At 53.9% G+C, this 6,213-nt stretch overlaps 1 protein-coding gene across 6 annotated transcripts in view; it reads left to right on the top strand.

Moving 5' to 3' along the window:
• The first annotated feature begins 396 nt into the window (after positions 1–396).
• KMT5B (lysine methyltransferase 5B) overlaps positions 397–6,213 on the top strand; it is a 58,260-nt gene continuing 52,443 nt past the window's right edge. For 3 of the 6 annotated variants that reach the window (XM_042904795.1, XM_042904796.1, XM_042904790.1), the window contains exon 1: positions 397–682. The gene's annotated coding sequence lies outside the window, so the exon portion shown is untranslated. Of the gene's footprint in view, positions 683–785; positions 965–1,307; positions 1,539–6,213 lie in introns of those variants that run through there. The other 3 variants (XM_042904798.1, XM_042904791.1, XM_042904792.1) reach the window with 3 other exon arrangements.

Raw genomic sequence — 6,213 nt, 5'->3', positions numbered from 1 at the left:
GCGAGCCCGCCCACCCGTCCGCCCGTCCCTCGGCGCTGCCCCCCGCCCGGGCTCAGGAGCTGTTCCCCGGCGGGTGCAGCGGCGCGGAGGGCCCGCACGGGGGACCAGGCGCACAGGCCTCGCAGGGGACGAGAGCGCGCGACGCGGCGCGGAGCCGGGGTGGCGCCCGAGGGGCGCGCGGCGACGCCGCCTCCAGCCGCGATTTAAAGGGCAGCGAGGGGCGGAGGGATCCCTGCCGACCCTCAGCGCGGATCCCTCCGCCGCGGGCGAAGCGAGGGGACGACTCGGCTGGGCTCCCTCAAAATTCGCTTTTTGTCCCTCCGCCGCCGGGAGCACCCAGCGAGGAACTCGTTTCCTGTCCGTGTTTCTCCGCCTCCCCCCCCCCCCCCCCCCCCCCCGCGAGGCCCGTAAAAGCAACAGAGGCGGCAGGGGTGGCGCGAGGCGGCGTGGTGTCCCTCCGCCCGGCCGAGGGCACTCCTTTTCGTGTCCTTCCACCGTTCCCGGGCGGCGTCCGGACGGCTCACCGGGGGCGGCGACGCGTCTGCGGCGCGAGAGGCGAGGCTCCGGGGCTATGAGGTGAAGGCGCCCGGACACCGGCGGCGGCGCGCGCGGCGCCAGGACCCGGGACGCGGACCCCCGGCGGAGGCGGCCTCTGGGGCGCCGCGGCCGCGCGAGAGGCGAGGTGAGGCCGGGCGCGGGGACGCGGGGGCGCGGCGCGGTGGGGGCGGGGGGCTCCGGCCGCGGCTGGGACTTATTTCCCGGCAGCGGATGGAGCGGACGGTGCTGCGGCGGCAGGCGCCGCCATCTTGGATTTTACTCTCCATTTTTCTCGGGAATTATATTTTGGTGATTAATTTTCTGGGGGGCCGGGAAAGTGCCGCCCGGCAGCGCGGATCCCCCCCAGCGCGGCGGCCGGGCCGCGGGGCCGCGACGCGCCCCGAGGAGGAGCGGGCAGCGCCCGGCGGTGAGCGGGGGGGCAGGCGCGGCGCGGGCGTGCGGGGGCGCCGGGCGGCGGCGACGGCGGCGGGCTGGGGGCGGGCCGGCGGGAGCGGGGGCGCCGGGCCGGGCGGGGGCCGGGGGGCCGGGGCGCGGGGGTGGGGGGGGCGGCCGGGGGAGGGGCGCGGCGGCGGCTGGGCGGCCGGGCGGCGGCGGCGGCGGCGGCGGCGGGCGGGGGCGCGGGCCCTGCAGTGGGCGCCGCCGCCGGAAGGGAGCGGTAGCGGCCGCCGGGCAGCGCGGGGCCGGGCAGCGCCGGGGCGGCCCGCGGCCGCACGAGGGGAGCAGCCCCGCCGCTCGCGATTGGGGGACTCTGTTTTCCCTGTTCTCCAATGGGCAGCCGTGATCGGGCTCGCCCAATCTGCTACCTCTGCCGCGCTCCACTTCGGCTTGTTTTTGTTTGGGCTCGAGCCTCGTTTCAGGGCGCCTCCGGGGCGCGTCCCCCACCCCTCCCCGTTCCTCCGCCGACAGCGGCGCCGGCCTCGGGCCCCCTCGGGCCCCGGCCGTCCTCGCAGAGTGTCGGTTGTCCTTCTGCACACCCACAGGTGATGGGTATCGGCGTCGCTCCCACCTGCGAGGGGAGGGGGGGGGACGTGTTTTCAAGGTGACAGCGGGACCCAGCTTGCGGGAATGGTGTGGAAGCACGTTGGACCCGGAGAGATACTCTCGCTCGCTCGCTCTTTGGGCTCCTCTGACCCCGCTCTGGAGCTGTCACTTCCGATCCGTCGAGGGGGGAAGCTAGGATTTACTAGGGAGGTGGACGTGTGTTCTTTGAAGGTGGTGTTTAGGAACTCGCCAGGTGACACGGAGTCCCGCGGCGAGGTCTCGTGTAGAGAGTAGCGGCAGATGAGTTGGTCGGTCGTGACTGTGATTGTTCGTCGGGACTTTTTTGGACTTGAGCTGCTTTCAGCTGTGCGAGGGTACAGTTAAACGTGGGCTTCCAGGTCCGAAGACGGCTGCGTGGGATCATCAGTGGAAGCAGTTGCCAGCCGAGGCTTTTCCCTTAAGTCTCTGCTATGGAGAACACGCCTGTAACTTTTGAAGATTCATAGTGAAAGCGTAAATACTTCGAAAAGGGCCCAGAGTGGGGGGAGCATTTTTGCGGGAAATAACCGCCGGCAACTCGTACGTGTTGGAAAACGTAGCTAAAGAGTTGCTTGCTGTAGGTACACGTTTATCTTGTAGCGGAACGTTTAGCCACTTGCAGCGTAGCTGTGTCCCCGTCGCTGTCGGGACGCCGCCGTGTGTTCCAAGAGTAAAGTCCACAAACGCTTTCATCCCAGCATGTGGGGCAACTCAGGCCCATTTTCCAATTTTTAATCTCTAAACATGCTACATTCTGCTCTCCCTTTCCGAGGCCCTAGCGCCACGAGCTTCCCATGCCTGGCATCTCTTGGTCACATCCTGCCCGGCCTTCCTAGCCCCCTCCCCCCCCCCCCCCCGGGCCCCCATCCTTCAGAAAGGCCCAGTGAGAGTGTTACCTGCCGGAGGGACCTGCTTACTTCCCTGGACGGTGCAGGGACCAGGGACGGCCGGCTCCGGAGGCCGCACACTTCCTCTGAGCTCCCTGAGCAATTGTTACTTGGTATTGTATTTGGTTACTTGCCTGTCCCTTCAGCTTTCTTGTGAACTTGTGGGGTCATTATTTATTTCCTCTGCCTGGGGGAGGCATTTGATGAAAGTGAATTTAGTAGTCTCCAAGTTACTGAGGTTTGTAGCTTGTATTTAGTTTTTGAAAGGTGTCAGTTCTGATGTTGTTTGAAAACGTTGTCGTTCACAAAGCAACTTAGTTTGAGAGTGAAAGGAGTATTGTGGATACTTAGTCTTCAAGAGAAGATGAGTGGAGGACTCAATTTTGTACCCGTGAACTTCGAAACCAGATTCTTTCAAAAGTCATTTCTAAGTTCTCTCTTACCGGTATGTTCACCTGTCTTCTCAGACCCACTGAACTGCTTTCCGTACTTGAACCAGATACCAGTGGGGTATCCTGGGGGGAGGTGGAGGAGGGTTGGGGGGTAGGGCAGAGCATGATGTGGAGAAGCAGTCACGGGTTGGTTGCGTGTCCAAGCATAGTGTTCTGTGGGTGGGGGATGCTGGCGTGTCATTTTCCCCTTGGGTCATACAAATCTGGGGTTGAATCTGATTTTTCTCCACATAAGATAATGTGAGAATGTGGCCCATTTGTGTTGCAAAGACCTGTGTAGCCTGTGAACAGCTCCCCTGTCCACAGGAGTGGCCTTCCTGTGGCTTATGAGCAAATTCTTTTGGATAAACCGTGTGGATTACGTTCTTTTACATTCTTGCCTACCATACGTGAGCTTTATTTTCTCTCCGCTCACCAAAATCCTTCTCCATGGAGCAACATTTACAGGACCGTGTTCTACGTTAGCCCTAGGACACGGCAATTTTTGAGTTTTCCATGCAGCGGACCGTGTGTCTTTGCTCCCCTCTGGCACAGTGTTGGTCACATAGATACACCGAATAAACAGGGTATATTTACCCTGTTTGGGGTAACTACCTGCTTGGGGTAGTTTTATTTCAGATCCAGCTATATGCGATAGAAAGACATTTTCTTTATAGGATGTAACTTAATTTTTCAGTCTGATTTTTAGTTTTTATTTTGGGGGGGAAAGCTTATTTTACTGGCCTGTCTTGGTGTAGGAAATGGTTTTAATTGCTGTAAGAAGCACAAGCCCACATTATTACAAGATAAAATTAAAACTAGCTAATGCACTTTAAATTGCAATCATTAGGGTGTTCTACGCATTAGAACACAGTGATTTGAAAAGTAATTTCTTGGGTAGACTGCCAACTTTGAACTCATAAAACAACTTTATATTTGGAGCTCTTAATTTTGAAATGTGACTTAAGCCTTGAAGTTTTAATTAATGCCTGAGTTCCATTGAACGAGCTGTACAAGGAAGGGGTCCTAGCAAACAGTAGGGAGTGAGTACCCTAGGGCATTGTCTAAAGGGTTTTCCTTAAAAAAGATTTTTTTTTTTTTTTTTTTTTTTTTTAATTTAAGTGGAGGCGCCTGGGTGGCTCAATCAGTTAAGCATCTGACCTCGGCTCAGGTCATGATCTCATGTTTTGTGGGTTCAAGCCCCGCATTGGGCTCTGTGCTGATGGCTCAGAGCCTGGAGCCTGCTTCAGATTCTGTGTCTCCCTCTCTCTCAGCCCCTCTTCCATTCGTACCCTGTCTCTCTCTCTCTCTCTCTCTCTCTCAAAAATAAATAAAACGACAACAAAAAAGACTTTTAAATTTATTTAAGTGATCTCTACACCCAATGTGGACCTTAAACTTAAGGCTCCCAGATCAAGAGTGGGAAGCTCTACTGACTGAGCCAGCCAGGTGCCCCTGTCTAAAAGATTTAAAAAAAATTTTTTTTTAACGTTTTATTTATTTTTGAGAGAGAACGTGTGCGCGTGGCGCTGGGGAGGGGCAGAGAGAGAGACACACACACACAGAATCCGAAGTAGGCTCCAGGTTCTGAGCTATCAGCACAGAGCCTGACATGGGTCTTGAACCCATGAACAGTGAGATCATGACTTTAGCCAAAGTCGGATGCTTAACCAACTGAGCTGCCCAGGTGCCCGGGATTTTTGTTTTTATGTGTATTTGTTTTCGGAGTGAGTCAGTGTGCCTGTGTGTGAGAGTGGGGGAGGGGCAGAGAGGGCGAGAAAGAGAATTCCAAGCAGGCTCCGCACTGTTAGTGAAGAGCCTGACACGGGGCTTGGTCCCACAAACCATGAATGAGGTCACTACCTGAGCCCAAATCAAGAGTTGAACGCTTAACCAACTGAGCCACCCAGGTGCCCCTAAAGGATTTTTAATGAGGGAAAGTTTAACACCTTTCTTTAAAATCTTCCTACCAACTCTACATCGTCCCCCCTCCCACCCCACACCCCAGATTCTACAGATCTGTTTTTACTTTAGTTATTTATTGCAGTCCCTTTTTTCCCCCCAAATTTGGTGTTTCCTAGAATATAGAAGTCTTGGCTGAGAGGAAAGGTCATTCCTGACCAATATCTAACCCTATATTTATTAACGTGATCTGAGTTTCTCTTTTCCGAGTCAAATGGAAGAAAGTACTTATCACTTACAAATCTATTTTGATCAACAGACATATTCCCAAATTTTAATAACATATACCTTCATTTAACTGCATTACAGGATTTTAGTAAAACCTTGGATTGCGAGTAACTTGTTCTGGAAGTGTTCTGCAAGACAAGCAAACATTTCTAATAAATTTCAACTTGATAAATGAGCAGTGTCTTGCAGTACGAGTAGTATGTGATGCCAGATGTCACATGATCCCAACTGAGCCAATGGTTCTTGAAATTCGCTTTGATACACAAGTGCTTTGGACTACAAGCGTGTTTCCTGAACGGATTATGCTTGCAAACCAAGGTTTTACTGTATTTTAATTTTTTTTAAGTTTATTTTGAGAGTGACTGCATGTGCTTACATGAGTGGGGGAGGGGCAGAGAGACAGACAGACAGACAAAGAGAATCCCAAGCAGGCTCTGTGCTCACAGCACAGAGCCCAATGGAGGCTCGACTCACAAACTCTGAGATCGTGACATGAGCCAAAACCAAGAGTCAGACATTTAACTGACTGAGCCACCCAGGTGCCCTGATTTTTACTGTTTTAAAGGAATGCCATGGGGAGAATCCATCCATACAGAAAAGACTCCTAACCTTATTTTTGTAAAGCTGCATTAATGTCTAACGTTAGCTTAAAACAACTTTTGACACCCATATTGCTTGGAGGCAGTGAGTTAGAGTGGATATATTATTTTTATATAGTTGGTGATGGAACCAGGAACCATTTGCATTCTAAAACATTCTCACAAGAGGAGGAAAAAAAGTCACCAGTTTCTGTAGTCATTGATGCTCTAAATTATGTTTTGCTCTAAGTTATGGCTTGCTTCACAGTTCTGCATCCATCATGCTAAAGGGTTCCTAGAACCAGTTTGGCCACTTACTGCCTCTGGCTCCCGCCGGTGCCAGCCAGATTTTGGGCTGTGGGATGTGTGTGAGAGACAAACTCAGACACTACACAGTCTTCTAGCGTTGTGTGCAATTATGGCTACATTACATATAATTCTGGAGCTGGATGAAGGACCATTGGAGTAAGAACCAGTACCTATGTTTCAGTCTGCTCTGTCATTACTTATATAAGACACTGGGCCAAGCCTCAGCTTTGTCAACTGAAC

This window comes from Panthera leo, chromosome D1 (assembly GCF_018350215.1).
Source record: "Panthera leo isolate Ple1 chromosome D1, P.leo_Ple1_pat1.1, whole genome shotgun sequence".
In the NCBI taxonomy this organism is placed as follows: domain Eukaryota; kingdom Metazoa; phylum Chordata; class Mammalia; order Carnivora; family Felidae; genus Panthera; species Panthera leo.
The sequence above is the reverse complement of the archived record's forward strand: the minus strand, read 5'-3'. Positions and strand labels throughout refer to the sequence as shown.